The sequence below is a fragment of the Salminus brasiliensis genome, chromosome 7, assembly GCF_030463535.1.
Source record: "Salminus brasiliensis chromosome 7, fSalBra1.hap2, whole genome shotgun sequence".
Classification (NCBI taxonomy): Eukaryota; Metazoa; Chordata; class Actinopteri; order Characiformes; family Bryconidae; genus Salminus; species Salminus brasiliensis.
The window spans coordinates 35,199,220-35,223,317 of NC_132884.1; the positions used below are offsets into that span (position 1 = coordinate 35,199,220).

Consider the following 24,098-nt stretch of genomic DNA (forward strand, 5'->3'; position numbering starts at 1 on the left):
CACTTCCTGTTTCGGGGTGGTCCGGCGAGTGTGGGGCAGAGGGAGGAGGGGGGTGGGGGGAGAAGGGGAGAGCGGGGGAAGGAGGAGGAGGAGGAGGAGGAGGAGGAGATCTGAATTCTCCCACTCTGCAGCAGCTCAGCAGCTCTGGCCGTGCGGGACCCGGACAGCGAGACATGGAGCTGCGCGCTGAATCCCCCTCTCAGCCCCCAGTGTAGAGAAACTTTCCCCCGCAGGCGCGCGCGTTGCCCATGCGGCTGAGGAGAAGCGCGCGTGCTGGAGGAACTCTCTCTCTCTGTCTCTCTCTCTATCGCTATCTCGCTCCCTCCTTCCATCTGCATGTGTGTGTCCTGCAGCAGAAAGAGGGGCTTTATTGGAAATTCTCGAACCCCCAGTGGGACGCTCTCGGCTTTCAGCTCGACTCCGCAGCTCGCCTTTTCCCCCCAAAGTTTCCCCGGGATCACTTTAAGGCCACACAGACTGATGCAGACGGCTGCGAGGCTCTGAAAGGTAGGCTGCTGTCCCACTTTCTTTCCTAGCTGACAACAACTTTTAACAGCGAGCACAACTTCTGCAGTGTGCACTGAGTGAGACTGGTGGAGGGGCGAGGGGGTGGGTGGTCGTCCCAGGAAGAAAGAAAGTCTTCACTGTGTGCTATTACAAAGTTGTAGGAGTTTTAATGACTTCATATATGGAAAAGCTATTGACTTATTGAGTGGCTGAGTGGTGGTCTCCAGTAAAGTGTGTTGGAGTGTTAATCAACTGGAATGTTTGCGGATTGATTAGCAAACCAAACACCTCTCTCTCCCTCTCTCTCTCTTTCTCTCTTTCTCTCTTTCTCTCTGGGACATACACCGCTGTGTGGAGAGTCACTTGACAAAGATGGTGAACATAAGAACATAAGAACATAAGCACACACACAAACATGGCAACTCCTTCAGAGTTTTGGTTGGTGTTGATCAGAGCTCAGATTACCTCCAGCTCTTGGGGGAGGTCATTATGAACATCTCCTCAGCTCTATACTGTATGTTTACTTGATGTACATTTGTTAAAGGACCAGCGAATCCCACTTCTGTAGTGCACACCCCTAAAAAGAAGACGTTCTAAGTGGTTCTTGGCTTGGAGATGTGGTTCTACACAACAAAGGGGGTTCTTCAGTGTGATTTGACCTAAAAAACACAATAGAGGAGCCATGTCTGGTGATATATTGGAGCATTTTTAAAAGGTTAAAAGCTCATATTTGTCTCGTTCTGTATAAAATCATTCCTTTTACTAAAGAACATCAAAGAACCCCAAAAAAAAAAAAACGACCGTCTCGGTTTTGATGTCATATGTAGGGTCTTTAAACTCGCGTATGCAAATAGCAAGCTAGACGTTTCACACACAGGTCAGTTCCATGTCATATTTAGTCATCAGACAGGGAAAAAAAAAGTTGTCTGCTGGTGGTCTCAGTGTCCTGGGGTCAACTCGAGTGTTCTGGTGGTCTGCAGAGCTGCAGAGACTATACCAATTCTGACTAACGTGGACTAAACCCTGGACTTCAGAACTTTCCACCAGTATCTACTGAAGTTCTTCCCAGCACTCCTCGTACCCAAAGAGGGGGAAAATCCGTGGAAACTTTGCCTCTCTTTTGTCAGAATATCCCGAAGGAGTCTTCTCCTTGTGCTTGGAGGTCACGGAATTCCTGTGTGGGTCATATAGGCTGCACCTCGGCAGCTGTTTCTTGTAACCTGAAATACTTGAGGTGCCAATATCTTTTCCAAATGTGCAGCCCACCACGCAATAGCCTCGGCCCAATGACGTAGGTAGGCTGTGTGTGTTTTTTTTTTTTGGTGCGTGTACACACTGCCGAGTGCAAGTACGTGCTGAGATCACATGGACGCTGAGTTTAAGGAACTTTACACAGGCCTACGTCAAACTCTCCCAAAGCAACATGGGCAAAGTTTTCACGCTCGTGTTCTCAATATCGTCTGGTAGTTCGGCTTGGCTGTCATTTCCATGGCTTGATGTAACACATAAAGCGGATCGGACCTGCAAACGCCAGGGAGAGCGAGAGAGAATGAGAATGAGCAGAGGAGGAGAGAGATTTCTGAAAGAGGGAGGAGGTCCACAGTGTAAAAGCTTATGTAATCTTTGCTAATCTACGTAATTGCAATGTAAAGAGCTCAGTTAGGCTTTTACTGTGGTTAGATCCACTAAACATCTTAAACACAACACCTCTCAGAGTTTTGCCCTTAAATTACTTGCATTTATGGGTTGCGTGAATCAGGGTATTTCCATGAGAGCAAAGAGACGATACAGATTGATCTTATGATTTCAGGATCAGGAGTCTTGCCTTGGTTTTGTGCTTTTAAAGTGCTTTTAAAAGTTTTAAAGCTTAGCTTCGCAGAGCCCAAAACTATCATTATCCTTCCCCGAGCTCCGTCTGCAGGGCCGACTTCCACTCACGTCTCTTATCGTTTTATTTAGCACTGAACGGGAAAGCGGGACGCAAGCATTTTACAGGTTAAAGGTTCCCTAAGAAAAGTGAGCCGTGACGGCTTTTGCTGATATGGAATTAAGGAATTATGCCAGTCATTATCATTGAAAGCCAGTGAACACACACACACACACACACACACACACAGAGATGCACACACAAACCCACTGTGACAGTGCTCTGCTCCAGGTTGACATGGTAGCTGAACTTGCCCTAGACGAGGTGAGAAAGACTCAGTAGGGTTTCTTCCTCTCCCCTGTTATTCATTATCAGTGTTTGATGGAGCAGTGTTTGGACCAAAAGGCTCTCGTTAGCACACACTCACACTCACACACACACACTGCCCAACTTCCTTCAGACTCGGCCTCCCAGGCCGCTCAAAGTCCTTGACGCGGAGGTGCGAAGGAGGTGGTGTATGCGTGCCACCTTTTGCTAACATGGAGGTGGAGAACTCCAGATGAAACCTCACTGTCGGATGAATGGAGCTGTTATGCCATTATCACGAGCGTATTATGCTGTAATAGAGGTCTTTAAGGATGTGTGAAGAGACGCTGAGAAGCTCAGTCAGGACGCTGTGATGTTAAGGGAGCAGTGCATTGTTGTTCAGTGTCATTTGTTCTGTCTGCGGCGTTTGGACCTTATGGTCAGTGCTGCTGGATTTTGCGGCGTAACTTGTCGTCTCACAGTTTGTAGAGATATCGGCACTGCTCCAGACCCAGGTGGTCCGGTCTGATTGTGTGATTCGGGCTTCTGTACAGCTGTTTGATAAACCTGTAGACTGATTTCTGTGAATTTTTAGCCATAGGAATGAATGTCACACTAGTCGTGGCCACACTGGGTTTCAGCATCAAATTTTAACATGTGGAAAACCATGCATTTCAGTGACATTCGCAGCGGCGGGCGTACATGACATTTTGCGTACACAACTTCAGGACGAATAAATTTCCCCTTTTTTCGCGTCGAACTTTCTGTGAACTTTGACACGCAAATTCGTGTCCCTGGTCAATTGCACTGCTACTCTGGCTTTGTGACCAATGATGCACTGTTTACTGTCCCTGGTCTGTCTGAGCCCACATGGAGGAAGCGCGGATTATGCAGCTCTTTTGAGGGTATTATAATACATAAGCGAGAGGAGGTGGGATAACAGTAATGTTATTTTCTTTGCATCTGAGGTGACGCAAAGTGCAAAAACCCAAAGCAACACCACAGCAACCACCTGGGATACCATAGCAACTGCCCAGCAACATCGTAGCAACCACCTAGCGACCACATCACAGACTAGCCTAGGTAGTTTACTTTTTTGCTGTTTCCTGGACATGCACTAGAAGTCAAAAACACTGATTAGGCCAATCAGTGAAACACTGATTAGGCCAAACTCCCACAGAGGGTGTTCCTGTAAGTGTAGCTGTTTTCAGTGTGAGTTGTACTTTCACTGATATTCCAAAATAGCTTGTTGTTGTCGTGGTGTGGGTGCTGTTGTTTTTGCTGGATTTTCATAGTATTCCCATTTGTTACAGATGAAGCTGCTGCTCATTTCCAATAGATCTGCTATTCCTTGGTGGCACTTGATTGATGAGAGTTGCTGTAAATGGTAAACAGCTAAATGAGCGTGGGTGGGATGCTCCTTGCTGTTCCTCCAAAGTGTGTGTATGTGTGTGTGTGCATGTGTGTATACGCAATAGCGCTCGCATAGGCAGAGTCCCAGAGCAGGCAGGCAGGCAGGCAGGCAGGCAGGCAGGCGGCAACAAGTGGTGTGTTTTTTTCCGTGCTGGATTCCTTTTTGGGGCTGCGCAGCGAGACGCACTCGTCACGTGAGCTTTTCCTTTGCCTCAGTCCCTCCCGCTCCTCCCCCAGTGTGGAGACCACCCTCATAGGGAGCGTAGCCCCCAATCAGCCCCTTTCACACCCCGTGAACCTGAAACAATCAGAGTTTAATAGCAGCTGTCCATCCTCACCACAGTCAGAGAGAGAGAGCGAGGGAGAGAGGGACAGAGACACAGACAGAGAAAAGAACTTGTGCTAAATATCCTCTCTCTCTCTCTTTCTCTCTCTCTCTCTCTACCTTTCTGTCTCTCGCTCTCGCTCTCTCTTTATCCCTTAGAAGCCTTTTTCTCCTGTCCTCCATTCTGTGTTGTCTTCTTTCTGCGAGGATAAGGAAGACGGAATAAAGGACGGAGCTGATGCTGTGCATCTTTTATCTTCTTTACATTAATGAGGCTGTATCTGCATTTCAGGTTTTTGAATCTTGGCTTCCAGTCCTGTCTTTGTTCCGTCCTTCTTTCTCCTAGCAGAAGCCACAGGTGTGGAAAGTGTAGAATTTCCCTCATTAGAAAGAGCAGAGATGTATTAGAACCATTCAGGTGCGCTGCTCAGCGGCTTTGTAAAGTTTTGGTCCGTTGATTGTTGGGTCAGTGACTCGGGTCGACTCAACAAGACTTATTGAGTGGGGGAGGGGTTGAGTAGCATTGCTAAGTAGATGGTTTGACACAAAAGGCCAAAGGCATTAGATGTTTAGCCTCGGGATCATCACTTCAGAGTCATCCAGACAATGGAAGCGGCTAAAGGGCGCTGCTCCAGTAGCAGGAGCAACCAAACCAACTCACAGTTTGTAGCAGTGGCCTACTATATTTTGACAAAAGTATTGGGACGCCTGCTCATTCATTGTTTCTTCAAGTGAAATCATGGGTATTAAAAAATAGTTTATCCTGCTTTTGTTGGAGTAACTGTGTCTACTGTCCAGGGATGACTTTCTGCTAGATTTTGGAGCATGGCTTTGAGGATTTGATTGCATTCAGCGGCAAGAGCGTTGAATGTGAGGTAAGGATGTCAGATGATCACCACCCCACCCCACATCACCATCAACTTCCCAGTGCATCCTGAAAATATTTGAATGGAGCACCCACCATTATTCCAGAGAACACCACCATTTCACTGCTCCACAGCTCAGTGCTGGGGGGCTTTATATTCTTCTAGCCCACGCCTGGCGTGCGTTAGGCATGGTGCCAGTAGGTTAATGTTTTTTCCTGCTTCCGAGAGTTCTATTAAACTGGTAATACTTCTTTCTCTACAAGGGCTAGACAAGCCATGCGTACATTAGCACATCTGTGTCAGCAGTGGGTGCAACCTAAAATAGCCAAATGCATTCATTAGAAGAGGTGTCCACAAACATTTGGACATATAGAGCATCGGTGAAAAATAAGACATGCCTTAGTATCTATCAAAGGCTCTCTTATGCTTCCTTAATGTGCTTACTATCAACTCCTCCTCCTTATTCTCTTTCTTCTCCTCCCCGATGTGTCTCTTTGATCGGGGGTGGCTCCAGGAGGGCCCATGTGGTAGATATTAGTAATAATACTGTAGTTAATGAGATCCAGGTGCTAACTCAAACGTGACTAGCCTTTTTCTGTTCTCCACTCCAGCTTTCCTCTGTAAGAGCTTGTTGCTGGGTCTGAAACTCAGGGCAGAAGAATGGAAACTCTATCTGTTCTGGAGGGGCTGAGGTAAGGAGAGGAGCCACTTTGATTGCAGTGCCCCCTGAATTACGCTCGGGTTGCTTGCTGAAACAGTTGGCTAATTGAGTTAAACAGAACCAAGCATTAAACTAGAGGGTACATCCGCTAAAACTGCTGAAAATGGTTCTCAGAAATGACTTGTTTTTCCAACACTTGTGCGAGGTATCCAGTATCCAGTGCTCTTTAGACTGTGTTAAGGATCCTACAGTGGAGCCACAAATAATAAAACACCCCATAGGCTTGACAGATTTTGTCCACATTACACTACATGTTTAAATGCGGTCAGCTGACACAGATGTGCAAATGCACACACACACACACACACACACACACACAGCTTGTCTAGTCCCTGTAGAGAAGTACTGCCAGTAGAATAGGACTCTCTGGAGCAAATAAACATGAACATACTGCCACCATGCCTAATGCCAGGTGTGGGCTAGAAGAATTTAAAGCTCGCCAGCATTGAGCTGTGGAGCTGTGGGTGGAACAGTGTTCTCTCGAATGATGGATGGTAGTCCATCCAATCCTTTTGGAATGATTTGGAGAGTTGGGGATGAGGTAGTTTGGTGAACATCCAATATCCTGACCTCACTAACCCTCTTGTCACGTAATAAAATCAAATCCTAACAGCAATGCAATTCAAAATCTAGTAAAAAAGCCTTCTCTGGACAGTATCACAAACAATGAATGAGCAGGTGACCCAATACTTTTGTCCATATAGTGTAAATGTGTTGGGGATACTCTATGTTAGCGTATCACCACTTACCTTTATGGAATACCGACGTTATGGCAAAAAGAAAAAAATTGAAAAAAAAAAAAAAAAGTGAATCCGTTTTTTTCCCCAATCAGACGTTTCCAATTCCCACCCAGTTGCCAGAGGTTCTGTTACATTAACCAACAGGCCTACGCTGGCTAGTAATGTGGGCTTGGTAATGTGGAGAGGGAGGGCCATCCAAATCACCTAAAGGCCATCATACCCATGTCGGCCATCTTTATTTAACCCACCTAGAGAAAGCTAGGCCCGATGTGCTCTCTGGAACTCCCGGCCACTGAAGGCTGTTGCTTCACAGGGGATGGCGCCTTCGCGCTCCCGGTGATTTTAGTTACAGTGTAATGGCTTCACAAATCAATTTTCTCTCAGTATTTTCAACAAAATCTGAATTCTGATTATCCAGTTACATCCCCTCACACAGCAAGGCTTGTTACACACTAAGGTGTATTACTCAGTAACTACAGGGACTTCTGGACAAACTGGTGAGGCTATTCGTCAGTAATAGACATTTATAATAACATTTTCGGCCCACCAACGGGACACTTTTTAAGGGGATAATCTTAATGAGACTAGAGCTGGGGGCTAGGATGAGTGCAACACATGAGATGGTTGTTGAGTAGTGCTGGATGTTTGCAAACCTTGATGTTCAGACAATGCAATTATATTAGAGATCATAGCTGATAGAATGCCAGCTCTCCACAATGCACATTTTTGCATTATGATAAGATATTTTTCTCTGATGCATCGTCACACCCCATAAATATTAGACAGTGGTTAGTAGTGCAGTGCAGTGTCAGAGCACAGGATCAGCCTTGCTACAGCACCCCTGGAGCAGAGAGGGTTGAAGGCCTTGCTCAAGGCCCCAACTATAGCATCTTAGGAACCCTGGGTATCGAACCTATTACCCTGTGATCAGTTACCCAGCGCTCTATCCACTGTACCACCACTGCCCATTAGGTGTTAATAAATATTAATAAATAAATATTAATATACTTATCATCCAGTACCTGGTTTGGTTAATCAGTGCAGTTCATTTGGTTAAATCTGGTGCTGCTGCAGGTGTATCTAGAACCAAACCTGGAACCTAGAAATGTGTTTCGCTCTCCATCTCTCTCTCTTTCTCTCTCTCCCTCTCTGCTTGTCTCTCTCGCCCTCTCTCTGGAAGTTCTGCTCACACTAGAAAACGTGCGTTCCGGTGTGTGTTCCTGTTGTGGATCTGTCTGGTACAGTGTGTGTGTGTGTTTGTGTATGTGTATGCGTGTGTATGGCGTATGGTGATGACTCACGGATGTCCACCTCTGTGAGAACAGCGAGGGGGCGGTGTTTATTATTCGCTCCGGTTGCCACAGAGACGGAGGAGTCTTGTGCTGTCTTCAGTGTAATTATACGGATTTGATGTTTCCTTTCGCCTGGATTTTTCTGCGCTTGACAAATTAGATACAACAGAGCGGCCACTCAATTAGCAGATCTGCTGGAAACAATGTGCGGATCTCCACTGTTTACTGGCGGGAGGGTTTTGCGGACGCGTGAGAAGGAGTTGTTCTGAAGAAGGGCTGTAATTTACGGTAAAGTGGGGTAGACTGCGACCCTGTGGAGAGGCTTCGAACTCGGACCAGCCTTCACTAATTCGCTCCATCAGAGGAGAGATAAAGACTTTCTGATGGCCACACACACACACGCCGACCCACGTACATAAGCAGTATATCTAAGAAGTTTATACAACCTCTTTGAAACGTCTTGTTGAATATCTTCAAGTTTACCAGCATGGTATCCCAATATTGAAATGCTGCACATGTGTTTGTTGCACATACACACACATGCGCATGCACTCGCACACTCTAGCACACAGCTTCTAAATGGTAAACCCAATTAATTCCCAGCCAAATAATATTGTTGGCAAGCTCTGAGACAGAGTTCTGTTTCATGACCAACTGAGCTTTTCAGAGCAGGAGGGAAAGATACAGACGAGCAGGAGAGAAGGAGTGAGGGTTAAACGACAAAATGAGAAAGAGAGAGAGAGAGAGAGAGAGTCAGGCAGACAGACAGCGAGAGAGCGAGGGAGCTGCAGATTGTTTTAAATCCACAGTGAGTCAGGCTCTCAGATTTATGCCCATGGGCTGCTGCTGCTTCTTGGGTGGGCTGGAGCGGCAGCCTCAGCAAGCGAATCAGAGAAAGCTGCAGAAAGGGGGAGCTCTGCAAGCTTTCCTGTGAAACACATTTCTCTCCAAACTCTTCCTCGTTCTTTCTGTCTTTCCGTATTTCTTTAACAGGCTTTATAAATATACACAGTTTTATTTTTCTACTTGTATTCTCTTCCCTTGTTATTATTGTCTTGGTGGTCAGAACTTGCGCACAGATATGACCATCTTTTTGGGAATCAGTTTAGTGTGTTCACTGTTTATCCTACTATCTGCAGAGGAATGCATAGATGATGACTTTAGAGAGAGAGAGGGAGAGAGAGAGAAAGAGAGAGAGAGAGAGAGAGAGAGAGAGAGAGAGAGAGAGAGAGAAAGAAGTGACAGGGTAAGAAAGATGAGTCGAAGGAATTAGTAAAAGAATGAAAAGAAAGAGAAGAGAGAAATAATAAAATAATAGAAACGAAATAAAGAGAACGAGTAGAGAAAAACAAAAAGAAAGACAAAAAAGGAGAGTAAAAGAAAAAGAAGGAAAAGAGGAGATAAAGAAGAAAATAGAAATAAAGGTAGAAGCAGAGAACGAAAGAAAGAAACAAAAACAAACAGAAGATAAAAGAAAGAAAGTAAAGATAAAAAGAGAGAAAACAAAAAAAAGAGAAAAGGAAAGAAAATAGAGATGAAAGGAAATAAAAGGAGATAAATGGATAGAAAATAGATAAAAGTAGAAAAGGAGAGAAAAACGAGAAAAGGTAAGAAAATAGAGAAAAAGGAAAGAAAAGGAGATAAATGAATAGAAAATAGATAAAAGTAAGAAAGGAGATAAAACGAGAAAAAGAAAATAAAGGGAAAGAGAAAAGCTAGAAAGACAGTCAAAAGTAAAGAAAAAAGAAAGAAAAACAGAAATAAAAGAGATTAAAAGAAAAGAGAGAGAGAGAGAGAGAGAGAGAGAGAGAGAGAGAGCAAAAAAAAAAGAACAAAGTGAGAGAGAGTTAGAGTGAAAGAGAAGAGAAGAGTGAGTGTGCTTGCGACTGTGGGACTCAGTTTTACATCACACACCACGTGCCTGTGGAAAGATCATGTTAACACATTCCTCTGTGCATTAATTTGTGTTTTCTTAAACTTCAAAGTCTCGCTGCTTTTCTGACTCTAATGCTTTTTAGATGCCGGGTCCAGAGCGGCTGTACAGGTTTAGTGAATGGTCTAGTACTGCTATTTAAACAGAACTCAGAGCAGCTGCGAAGGCCGCCAGGCTGAAGGGTGGAGGGGCACGAGGTGGAGTGGGCTGACGAGGTATAGGGAGTTCTCTGCTTGCTGCAGTGAGGCTCGTTTTCAGTGGGAGCTTGAGATCTGATAAGGCTCGCTCTGCTATGAGCGCTTTCGTGCCAGTCAGCTCTGTTTGTTTTACGCAAGTGAGGGAAAAAAAATCAGAGCCCGCATCTCTCCTCCGCCTCGATTCCGCCTGGATCTAAGATGGAGGATGTGTTGTCGTGCTGACACTCTGAGCCTATAGGGGCGTCTCTGACTGACAGCAATGTGACTGACAGATATGAAGAGGAATGGATGGAAATAGATCACGTGCAGTTATACAGACTAATTATACAGACTAAACAAAGGCTCAGTACTTGTATTCAGATTAAAGTAACTGATAGAAATGATGTACTTTTGTATCGCAGTGATTTTGCTACATGCGTTTCGTCGCTGTCACGCTATGGCCTCTTGTTTCCAAAATGACAACTTTTAAAAGGAAGGAAAAAACCTTAACTTTTAATAAAAGTCAGTGTAAAAAGATGTTCTTGCTCATTTTGGAGCATTTCTATTGGTCCGTTCATCATGAAATTCTGACACAATGTAAAGAACTGCCAGACTGTGAAAAACAGGGGAAAAAAACTAAGGTTTTTGTGTGACAATGACAACTTGTGACATGCCTTGCAATAGAGGTGGTTATGATAGAGGCAATATGATACAAATATTATATCAGTATTTAAAGACATTTTCACAATACACAATATTAACTGCGATATACATGATCGCAGACAAAAGGCATCAGTAGCCACAGACTCTTAAAAACTGCTATTCAAATACTGTCCCGGACTGAGTGGAGTGATTTTACTCTAAATGTGCTGCACCTAATCCAGTTAAACCAGACTACACTGTTTGTAATGAAACATCCAGTTGATCAGTGTTCTATGAATAGTAGCAATAACCTCAGTATGCTTAGAAAGGCATATTGTGTATCACAATAACAATTAGATCACAATACGAGAAAATATAATTATGTTGCCCAGCCCTACCTTGATTAAATTAATTAAATTATTAAATATGAAATGAAATTAAATTTATTATTATTATTATTATTATTATTATTAATTAAATTATTTCAATTAAATAAGACTGATTATATTCTTTGTAATAAAACATGCAGTTAATCAGTGCTCTATAAGCACTGACGATATTCACGATACACTCATAAAAGCATATTTTCTACCACAATAAAAAAATTATCACGATTCGATAAAATATTGTCATAGTGCCCAGCTCTACACAGAATATTACATACCATGACAAGTAGCACATTACATGTTAGTGTTAGGCCACAATGACCCTATAAGAGTGTTTCACCATAGAGTGTCAATACATACATTATCCTTGTATCTGTATTTTACAGTGAAATTACTAAATTACTTAGATTAGCAGCAGTATGGTAGATTTATCAGAAGAAGAACTGCAAGAGCTACGAAATAAATGTGCCTATCCTATAAATTCAGCTCCTGTTTGAGTGTAAAACAACTTGGTTGTGACATCATAACCACTGAAAACTCAAAGGCAATGTCCTAAACCACACCGATTTGTCTGCACAAAACAAATGAAGATCTGGATGTGTCTAGAGCAGCTTAAGAGGCCTATTTTGGACAGTCTGAAATGGGATTGGTGACAGTCTGAGTACAGTGTTTTTTTAGCAGTCTTATCAATCTTCAGTTTTTAAACGCTTTAAACTCAACAGAATGTGTTTCCTCTCCTGCGGCATCCTTTATTACAAGTCCTTTAACATGCCCGCTGTACTGCGTCTGCCTTCAGCCCCATGCCTGCTAATACATTATGAAGGTTTTATGGTAACAGCCATGCTCGTAAGCCATTAAAGCGATTATTTACTGGCAAAAAGTGTGTATGTGTGTGTGTGCGCAAGACCAGGCCATGTCAGTTAAGGAGTGACCGCCTGTGAAAGCAAGCTGAAGGCAATGCTGGACGCCATGCATCTGTTTTTCATTGAGCTGCAGTCCCTCTTCAGGTCTGTAATAAATGCGCCCATTAATTACATAAGGGGTCTCCACCGTGTCCTGCATTCTGCTTCTGAGTCACAGCGCTCTCTCGCTCAGCTGCAGGGGTCATGTGAAGGTCCCAGAGAGATATGCGCCGAGAGATAGTGCCTATGAACTTTCAGTGTTTGCTCTCCTAGATCTTGGCAAATAATAGGAGCAAACATTCCATTCCAGTAATTGTACAGTTTCACCTAAAACCAACAATTAGGGCTAGTCAGTATAATGATATGTTATTATTGTGATGATGAAGAACATCACTATCTGCTTTTCTGAGTTTATCAGGGTATTGTCTGTATGTACTGCATCATAAAAACACTTTAATTATAAAGAAACTTAGTAAACAGTGCCTGAACAAAAGTCACTAGACAGATGCTAACAAGTCACTGATTGGATGACACTGGATGACATCATAGAATTATCTTATTATATTAATTTCCTTCCTAATTTTCCTTCTCATTAACATGAGTTATCACTTAGCCTAGCTGATCAGCTAAGACATCTTTGGTATTTAAAGTTTACAGGAGATGCTAATGTCGTTAACAAACACTGAACTCAGACTGTCACCAGTCTAATCCCTGTAAACACCCTGTAAACGCCCATAAATCCAATTCAAAAGTCTCTCAGCCCACATAAAACGTATCCAGATCTTAATGTTTTTCATATAGAAAAATCTATGGCCTACTTTAGTCTACAAACATAAATTTTGCTGACTTGCTGAATGGTGGGGCAGCCATTTTACCTCAGCTCAACATCCCACACATGGAAAAGTGGGCTTGTATTACATGGTTGGGGGGTTTGCAGATGATAATGCAGTCCTAAATTTAGCCTGACTGTTTACCTAAAGTCTGTTCATGCTGTTTTACGCATTTCAGCCTTTTTGTAAGTAGGCTGTTGATTAATTTAAGATTTTGGACGCAGATTTAAAGTAATGGCGAAGGTGACAGTCCAGTGTATGTTAGCAACGTTAGCCTAGCTTCTCCCACAAATCTGAAGCATGCCTTGGCTGCCCGACTGCCTTCAGAACATCTGATAAATCATGTTCTACCAGAAGGACTTCCCCGAGGAAAGTTTGCAAGAAGAAGAACGTCGATCTTGGTAAAATGGAACAATTTGACACTGAACAATATTTGAGGTAAAGTCTTCGGCACGGGCCTAGCTCAGCGTCGGCCTAGGTTAGGTGTACTGGCAGAGGTAAAGCATACCCCCCTGGGCAACAGGTCGGGGCAAAATGTCAGCGGTGAGAAAAAAGTTGGGGGAAAAATGATAAGTCAGCATCTGAAAGCAAGTCGAGTTCTTTTAGGACAAGTGGAAGAGGGTGGTTGGACTGTTAAGCAACGTAGCATCGGAGTCTCCTGGTAGAAGTAGTTGTGCAAATCTTTTATTCCAATAGATTTTAATTTTTAATTGATTCATTCAAAAAGCGTATGTTTACTAAATTGCATAAGAATCATTGTTCTTATTGCATCATTTTTCAGAGACAGCACTGGCTTGTTGTCCTTACCCCCTTTATACACATAAAAGCTAAATACAGTTTAAGGTTAGCATGAAAACCATAATGCTGTGTTTTTGCTGTGTTGCCCACCCTCACCAACAGTTTACAAGTGTCCTCACACTGTACTTTTACAACCACATGTTTGACATGCAAATACTATATGATTTCATCTGATTATTATTCTATTTATTTGATCCAACCCTGCTACTGTGCATGCTCACACATACACTCACACATACACACACACACACACATACATGATGCTATCTCCTTCCACCCCCACGCATTAAGGAAGGGTAAAGTGGTGTGGTAGCTGGCTTTGCCCCAAATGTTTTCCCACCAGAAGGAGTGTGTGTCAACACGACACACAGCTACTGGTCAGATGGGAAGATTCCTTTCTAGCATAATGGTGATAATTATCACCAGTTAACTGTGTGTGTGTGTGTGTGTGTGTGTGTGTGTGTGGTGAGGGGGGTGTGGCATGCAAGAATGAAAAGTCAACAGAGTTGAAGATCACAACAGAGTTAAAGTTACTGCTGCAGGGTCATAATTAAGCCATTGGCACTAATTCACTGTATGTAGGAGCTAATTCCACACTGGTGATCTGAGACCAGCTTTGAAAGGATTGTTTTGGGTTAGGAGGAAACGCTTCTGCTTCAGCACAAGATGGACCAATTTACCCAGCCTTGAACCGTTCTGGCTTTAACCAGGTGGAGAACAGAAAAATGGTGGAGAACGGACTAACATGGTGTTCTGCAGCTTGTCGCAGGAGGAAAACCTTTAATGGTGTCAGGTAAAACCTGTTCATCGAGGTTCTGTAAGGAACCATGAAGGAAAAAGTTCTAGTAGCTGAACTAGAAAAAAAATTGAGCCTCGTCGCGTATCCAAGAGATGTATCCCAAATGTTCTGGAATAGCTAATATATGGCTATAAACATTGCATTTTCTCCATTGTTACACAGTGCCAGAAACCACTTTAACACGTCTATTGAAGATCACTTAACAACTCAGCAGGGTTTGAGGAACGTGTTCAGTGATTTGCTGAATGCTAATTGGTGGGAATGAGCTCCTATCCCCAGAACTAAAGAAAGCCAAGTTCAGACACTGAGGACGTCTCGGCTAATCCACTATACTTTTGGAGAATTGTAAATGTAATGTTTTGCCAAACTTTCCCTTTAACTGGGATAAAAGTGATCCAGTCAGCTGCATCCGTAATGTCTCCATGCTCCTCCTAGTCAATGGCAAATGTTGCACTGTCGGAGCTCTGCAGCAGCTGTTGTTGTTTCAGGTTCTGGGCTGATTTTTCTCCTTCCCCCAGATGCAACTTCCCACCCCCCGCATATCCTTTTCCCCATCCCTTCCCACCCTCATCCCCAATTGCCCTGTTTGCCCCCATTCGAAACGTTTCTGTCAGGAGAGTCCACCTGCTGTCAGAGGTTTGGGGGGAGGCATGAGTGGGAGAGTGGGAGAGTGAGAGAGAGAGAGGTGCAAGTTTAGTGAAAGACCATGGCACTTCATCTTCAGTGGCCTCACAACTGAGAGCTCCAGAGAGCAGGAGGAGACCAGGACAGAAGAAAGAGCATAAGTGGGTCAGCACTGGTCTCTTTTTCTCTCTCTCTGCCCATGCAAAAGGTTTTATGTGGAGGACTGAAGGCCCATGCTGAGACTGTCCCTCTGGAAAAGGACCGAAAGGAACATCATTGCAGGCAAGTTCAGCAAATGTGAGCTTAAAGGTGGGCAAAGGTGCTTGATAGATTTTCTAAGGTCATGAGGTCAGAGGTCTTGTGTTTTTCTGGGGTTTGTGAAAAAAATTGAGAAAGAAATATAAACTAATCAGAAAAAATATTATTTATTTATTGACGTATTTATGTGTTTTTATTTTTTATTCAGCAGATTTCACAAATATTTTTTAGGAAAGCAAAAACAAATTACAAAATTCAAAATTTGGCAAAATTAAATTAATTAAATGTATGTTCTCCATAAATATAATACATTAAATGTCTACATACTTTTTTGTATAAGTACATAAGTACTTATAAGTACTTTTTTATTAGTACTTTTCTATGATTTCTATTATATACCCCAAAAAGCACCTCCTGATGTCATATACCTCAATATCAATGATACATCATCATATCGTCCACCCCCATGGGAGCTGCTTCAGTGTTCTGCTCTCTCAGCATTGTCTTGATTGTCTGTTATTATCATGGCTGCGATTTTAACAAACGCCAGGAAAGCTTAGAATGTCCCTTCAGGTCCATTGACATGTTAGATGGTTGAGTTGAACTAACACTGAAGAGGCTGAGTTGAGGTGTGTGTGAGTCTGTGTGTGTGTGTGAGAGACTGGGAGAGACTGAGAGAGAGAGAGAGAGAGAGAGAGAGAGAGAGATAGCAGTGTGTACTCTGAATTGTGACTGTAAATCCATTGTCCTGAGGAAAGTCTCTCCCAGATGGACAGAGAGAGAGAGAGAGGAAAGTGTGTTCACACCTGGTTAAACAGTGAGGTGAGGGGTTTGTGGCCCATCCCGCAGCTACACACACACACACTCACACTCACACAGAGCCTGCATTTACTCTTTCACCTCTGCTCAGGTGCTGTAAACAACCGTATGTGGGGATCACAGAAAGACACACACTCATACACTGATAGTTCTGTGTAGTGTAAGTATTAGCCTGGTATTCTGTATTCCAATACATTTACATAATCAAATGCATCTAAGCCACTGGTTTCCCGTCCTGGTCCTGGAGAACCCCCCCTTTCCAGCATATTTTGGTGTTTTTCCTGCTTCCAACACACCTGATCCAACCAATCAGCTATTTACCAGACCCATCCTGTGCTGAAGTGTGTGTGAAGCAGGAAAACACTAAAATGTGCAGGACAGGGGTCCTCCAGAACCAAGGCTGGGAACCCCTGCTCTAGTAGAAGTGTTTGGTGAGCCAAGATTAGCTGCTCATAGCTTTTGTCTCCACTATAGTGGTCTTTAGAAGTCCAGAGTCGTTGTTGTTATAAATAGACAATTGTTGACATATATGATCTGTTATATAATAAATTATGTGACATATTAATGACATGCACTACATGTCCAAATGTTTGTGGAACCCCTTCTAATGAATGCATTTGGCTACTTTAAGTTGCACCCATTGCTGACACAGATGTACAAATGCACACACACACACACAGCTTGTCTAGTCCCTGTAAAGAAGTACTGCCAATAGAATAGGACTCTCTGGAGCAGATAAGCATGAGCCTATTGGCACCATTACTCCTTTTCTTTACAGTGTTGGTGATAGGAACCAAGAGTCACAATGTGTACAGAACAAGTTTAGGCATTTATTTACCATACAAATTGATCGGTGAATGTCTTGTGAGTTTCATACACTAAAATAGTGGTAAATCTGAAAAACATACATTCTTTGGGGCCTATTTTGCATTACAACAGCATGCGTGTCCCTGTCTACTGTGGAAAGATACATTTTAAATTCATAAAGAAATGTGTTTAAGGCTGAGAATTTATCTCAAAACACATGTAAAACAATTTCCCAGGCACCCAACAGCGCATTATGCTTCTGACGTCTGGTTCCATTCACCATTATTGTAAACAGTGGCTGACGCTGTATTTTTATCTGTCACACCAGACCACTCTGAATGCCTTTGTTTACATTTTATCCGTTTAAGTACATAAAAATCAACCATTTAATTATAAAATGCATTTGAAGCATCTGTGACATTCCCCTTTAATACAAAGCGGCTGCGTGCTTTATTTTTATCACTGCTGTTTCTAAGGGCTCAAACATGGAGACAGAGGGTTCTCCTGAGTGTTTTACCAGCAGTTTAAACCCAGCTTTCCCGTTGTTCATTTCTCTGATGAGCAGGTGTGTGTGTGTGAGTGTGTGTGTAGCGCAGTCAGCAGCTCCCTGCTGAGGCACCTGTATCCAACGACACCTATTAGCCTGTCAGGCTGTAGAGAGGCCTGTTATAGAGAGAGATTTATACACACACTGGCTGAAAAGGAGTGTGAGAAAGTGTGTATGTGTGAGTGTGAGAGGATGCACACAATAGCTGTTTTAAGGGAGAGTGAGGGTCAGAGGTCGAAGCCTCTCCATCAGAGCCAAACCCTCTTTTTGTACAGTACGTCCGTGAGGGCGTGTGTTGAGGGAGTGGGATGCTCATGTAGCATCATGCTGATTCACACACTCGCCTAGAGACTGATGCAAAGCAGCCCCTGCTCAGGCCTGCTCCAGACCAAGCCAACAAGTGGGATGCCCCATGAAAACCTGTCCATACTTAAGCATGTGCACATTTTTCATCTTCATTTGAACAATATTGTGAGATGGACTAAAGTTAGGGTTTCCTCCTTGCACGTTTCTGATGGTTGATGCTGTGGGAAGAGCTACCTGTAGATCCTGTGATGACATTTAAGGATTGTTGGGGACTTCTTTACGCATCGTCTTTACGGTCTGCTCTTTGGCTAAACTTGCTACTACGGCCTGACCTGGCCACGTTGGCAGTTGTTTTAAATGTTCTCCACTTCTAAATGATGTAGGGGACAGAAGAACAGCTTATTTCTAATGTGTTCTCTTAAATCTCAGACTCGTAGAACATCTACAACCTTCTTTCTGAAGGCCTTAGAGAGCTCTTTGGATCTGGAAACGGTGACAACACTTACTTAAGCAATCAATAGCAAACCAGACTAATAAGACGGGTCTTCTCCAGATTCATCTCTAACCATGTTCTAATCATCTGCAGCTGATGTTCTGCACCTGCTGCTGATTTTAGACACTGGAGTAGTAATAAATATAGGGAAGGTCCTAACTTTTCCTTCACAGAACAAAAAATACATTTCTATTAATTTACATTTCTTCAGTTGTGTGCGTTTAGTTCTTGTTTCCTCATCTCTCAATATTGTTCAAATGAAGATCAAATCTCCATATGGTTAAATAGGTTTTCATGGGGTGTCCTAACTTTTTCACATCCCTGCCTAATGTAATATATTTGATGAATGTAGAAATTCATAATAATAAAATAAAACTCCGCTGCACACACACCCTCACATGCTATTGAAGTGCAGTGTGTAGGTGTGTGATGTTGTTGTTGGTATTGAATGGCAGGAAAAATGGATTCTTCACCTCAGTAAACAGTAGAGAAATTCCTAAAGGTGTTAAGCTAACAGTCTGTGTGTGTGGATGTGTGTTTGTAGGGGAATGTTACGTTATGAGTTATGGGCAATTTTCCGGCTGTGGTAGAATTACGGTTACTCTCAGTTATTTACCGTTATTTGCTCATCTTTGGAGCTGACGTTCTTCAGTCAGAGAGTGAGTGTTTACTGAGGCTCTGAGGTGTGTGGCTCACCACCAAGTGATCCACACACACACACACACACACACACTTGTTTTATGCAGTGTCTGGATTCATACCGGGACCAAATCTCTAATATATTAATAACTTTACTGACCAACAACACAATCTGACCACCAGATTCACATATATACCATCGGATAAAATGAGTATAAATGAGATGGTCCATATAATTACTTGCAAAATAATCTTTCTACCATAACATTGAAAGTTAAGAATATAGTTTGATATTTATGAAATTCATTCAATTGTGGGGTCATCATTTTCCTTTATGTCCTGAAAATGTACTAAAACCAATTCACCCACACACTCACACTGGGTGTAGCCTGGACAGCATTTTCTCCTAAAAGCTTTATCCAACTGAGCCCAAGAAGCCTTGAGGCATCGTTCCAAAGACTAGAGTACACACACATACACACACACGCAAACACACATAGACTGCGAGTTCTCTCCAGTGGTACTAGACATGCCGGTCAAGGAGGCAGCTGTTTTAACCTCAGGCCTGGAGTAAAGGAGAGGAGGGGGAGATGGAGGGATAATTCACTGCCTCATCCCTCCGTAAACAGAGCGAGTGAGAGCGAGTAAAGGCGTTTAGCAGGCTGAAGTGTGATGGCTGCTCAGAGAGAGGGGGTTTCTGTGTGGAACGAGCGGATGCTGAAGAACGGCAGCCCCTCTGGCTTTGTGTGCACAAGGGTCTTTACATAACCCACATAACCAAGTACATTGTCTAGCAACCGGCCAGCCGGGTACTCGGCACAGGGGCCTACGTGTGTGTGTGTGTGTGGCAAGACAGGCTTAGACAGGCCCCCAGTCTGACTGTTAAAATGCTAATGTGTCCCCTCTGGCTTTAGGGCTTTATTCATTTGAGGGTTTCTGATCTCATGGCACTCTTCTGTGCTCTTTCTCAGAGACGATCAATTCTTGATTCTTCTGCAGCTCCAGATAACTGAATGTCAACCTGTTGAACTGACAGTGTTGCATGTTGTGTGTTCCCCTGATGTGGGAAATCAGTTGAACTCTGAATTATTACACCTATTGAACTGATTGAACAAATGCATAAATATGAAGGTATTTCAGTTGCATTTATTGATTGATTGATTTGTGAATTTTAGAATTGACCAAAATATGTTTTGGTTAATTTTTGTCCTCTGTTTATTATCTGTGATTGACAACTATACATAGTTCCTCCAGTTAGAGTTACCTGAGAATAAAACATCTAAGCATTGCATTAGGAATTTGGGCCCATTAGGAATTTAAGATGTTACTATTTTGAAGTTGTAAAATGTGAAATTGCAATCGTATTAGCATTAGTCCCATGCTTTAATCGGAATTGAGTTTTTTACAGGATTTATTTATTAGCTCATGTTCTACATAAGTGCCTACAATTAGGGGTTGTGCAAAACCCGCATCAAATGGAACGAGGTGTCTAGACCCTTTAAACGTTTCTAATTTTAGCTTTTTATCCTTATTTAAAGACACTGGGGCATGTCTATAGTCGTTTCTCAGTTTTCCATGGCATGTAGTGGTAGTAAGTCAAGGTGATTGGAGGAATCCACTGAGAACATTCAGCAGCTGAAATGTCTTTAAGATTGTACAAGAAGACAGGTCGCCTTTACTATGGTCAAATGATTTTATTGGGGCAATAGATGGTAGTCTCCTGCTGTTCCGGCTGGAGAATCAGTAGATTCTTCTGCTGCTTCCGTTCTATCCAAACCAAATCTGTATCAGTTTCTACCAAAGTTAAATACCTACAAATATCTGGCTTGACCTCTGGAACTCGGTTAACTGCTCAAACCTCAAGATACCAAAAGCGATGGATTTTTTGTTAACTACAGCACTGGATCTTTCTCACTAGACATTGTTGGTTACAGCCACATCTAGAACCCAGGCTGATTTTTGGGCTCCTAGTATTGCACTGCAATTCACTGCCCTGTAATTTTGAAGTTAAGAAACTGCAACAGCATTTTTCTCCCCCACAAAGGTAATTTGCTTCTGTTGTACCTCTCAGTAGGCATTTGTAATATATTGACATTTGTAGTATGTTGCTCAAACCCTGCAATACCCAGGCTGCCAAGCAAGCCAATTAGTGGTGCTGCTTGGCCTGTTTGATAAACAACCTATAGACTTGCAGTGATTTTTGTGAATGCCCATTCGGTTCTGGGTTCTGGTAAAGAAAAAATGACCAGTTTTGCTTTTGTCTAACGAAATGTGAGGAACTAACAAACGTGTGTAATAGAATGTTCTCATGGCCTTCACACCAGTCACACACTCCTTTGACAGAAGTAGAGACCCTGTGGCTGTCATTATCACACTCTCACCATCTCACCTTCTCATGGTAATGACCCATTTAGCGGCGACCATACACACACTCCCACACTCCCACCAGGCAGAAGAGGAAGCATTTACAGCACTGGTGTGACATCTGCATTGTCCTCCAATACGCAAAGAGAAGGTGCTGCAGCCTGGCTATTGTCATGGGTCTGTCACCGGGCATGGAGCGAGGCCTAGAGACAGAGGGAGAGATAGAGGAGGAGGGGGATGGACGGATGGATAAGGCTTTGAAATGATGCATGAAAGGAGAGCGCCGGTATTAGGGTATGGGGTCTGCTGTGAGCTGGGCTAAAATCCCCCACGGAGATCCATGATCTGTCTGCGTTAAGGTGAATGGAACCCAACCTCGGGCCTACAGTTTGGGCCAAAGAGCTACTAATGAGCAGCTGCTCCAAACCAGCCCCCTGCTACTCTCAACAATACCCCCACACACCTCCATCAAGCCACCATCAAATGACCCTTCTCTGCCCAACATATACTCTGTGGTACAGTACAGAAGTAATTACCAGAAGCCTCTCCAATCAACTATTCCATGACCATACTTTCCACTAACACCTACTACAGGGCCTCAAGTCTGTAGGCTTCCAAGGATGGGCCATTTCTTGGCTGGGCAATTTTTGTTTTGTTGTTTTTGTCTTGAGTTCCTTGTATCTCACTCCTTTTTTGATTTCCTCCTACTGATGTTATTGAATTACATGAATTACAAAAATTGCTACAAATTACAAACTAAATGTATGCTAGTTGCTGATGCACTGGTGAAACTGTAAAATACTCTCAAAAAACTGGTCAAATATCACAGTATTCAGCAATAGTGGATATTGCCCCAAGCCTAAAAACCACCACCAACAGTATTACACAATCGGGTGACAGTTGGTAAAACTCTTATGCCAGGTTCACACTATATGCTTGGTTTTAAGTCGCCAACTGTTTATGGAGATCACTGACAAAAGCTTCAGGTCAGATTGGCATTCGTTCTGTGCTGGCTCGGTCACTATGTGTCAACTGCTAAAAGTTACAATCCGAGAGGTGGTTGAGTTTTCGCTGATGCCTTAGAAGCTCCCGACAAATATCTAGCAAGTTTAAAATCTGGACCTGTCAGCGACTCTAAATCCGGTAGTGTGAAAAGCGTTGTGACTGGAGGTTAGTGCAGTTACATTAGTTAATTAACTACGGCCAATGAGAGTGTAAGAAACACAGTGAGAAGAAAGCCGAGGGTGGAGTTATACAGCATCAACAGGCACAGCTAAAAGATTTTTTTCTTCTGTGTTTTTATTTTAGATGTTTATTTACAACTCATGTGATTTGAGTTCCCTGAGCTGATTAACCAATACTGTAACCTCTTGAAAAGTTCTGTCGGTTAATATAAACACTGTCAAAACTGAATAGTTATCAATAGTTTATCAATTATAGGTCCAGGTCTGGATGGGACAGCGCCTGGATCCTGATCTGGACCGCAGTATGTCTGTTAGAGACCTCTGTTTTAAAAGTTTCTGTATCTGCATTAACATCAACAGACATGAAAAACATTGGGATCAGCCTTTGCTTCCCACAATGGTGTATCTCTACTGCACACCATTAAAAAAGCCTTAGGATTTAAAAGAATTTTAAGATTCTACAGATACAGTGTGTAATTAAAGACAATATAATAATAACATTAATGACAACAACAATAATAATAATAATAATTAAAACCAGAAACAAAATCTATAAATGCTAAAATCTGTGTGATTTATACTCATTCCATTGGTAACAGCAGCATACTAACCATACCACTCAAAACTAGGAGGAATCAGGAGTTGCCATTGAATTATTCCGTATTTTGACTAAACACTCAATTAACTTGAGTAAGAGTGTTTTTAAAGTGTTTAACTTGCATTGTCCCTCAAGTGAGATGTGCACTTAAGTGTGCATGCGATGTGTGTCCGTGTGTGTGTTGCAGAGATTGCGAGTGTGTACAACGCATATATTTGCACAGTGTTATCCAGCTTGCGCGAGGCCAACAGAAGTGGAGCGACTGTCAACAGTGGGAGTCTATAAAAACGGCTCGTTGACAAAGCGAGAACAAACAGTCGTGGTTTACTCAGGATTTCCTAACAAACACTCGAGGAGAGGGGACGCACAGCGGAGGACAAGAGACAGAGAGATGGACAGAGAGAGTGAGAGAGAGAGAGAGGAAGAAAGGGGTGCTTGCTCGTTCACTGTAGTGTAGGAAGAATGAGAGGTCGGTTTAGCATCTGTAGCAGTATGGTATTCTTCAGAGTGCTGCTCATCACAAAGCAGGTGCATCAGGCCGTGTCTCACAGCAGCAGCGTTCACATTGGGTGCCACACAGTAAGCAATAACAGTCAGTGTAATACTGAACTCCAGCAGTCCGATGTTTAATGATGGATGCAAGAAAATCAGCATGAGCTTATTGTCAGCGTGTTATTCAGTTATCAAGTTATCACAAGCTGTGTGACTCTGTTAATACTATGAAGAAGTCTGAAGCTTATGTGTAATATATATAGTAACGAGCGTGAGGTCATGTGTGGGCCCACGCACAGATTCTAGGGTCTAAGAGGTTAAATAAGGTAAGGTGGGCTACCTACCAGGTCATCTCTGAAAAGGTAAACACTAGGTATAGTGTGTTCTGCCTCAGCAGAACCTTGAACTCTACTGCACACCTATACAGGGCCTCACAGTCACTGAGTTCAAAGTACATCAGCTAC

The 24,098-nt window shown here is 43.0% G+C and overlaps 1 protein-coding gene across 1 annotated transcript in view; it reads left to right on the forward strand.

The window, feature by feature from the left end:
• Positions 1-148: 148 nt before the first annotated feature.
• Positions 149-24,098, forward strand: part of gli1 (GLI family zinc finger 1) — a 49,575-nt gene continuing 25,625 nt past the window's right edge. Inside the window, exon 1 of the mRNA XM_072684751.1 lies at positions 149-507. The gene's annotated coding sequence lies outside the window, so the exon portion shown is untranslated. The remainder of the gene's footprint in view (positions 508-24,098) is intronic.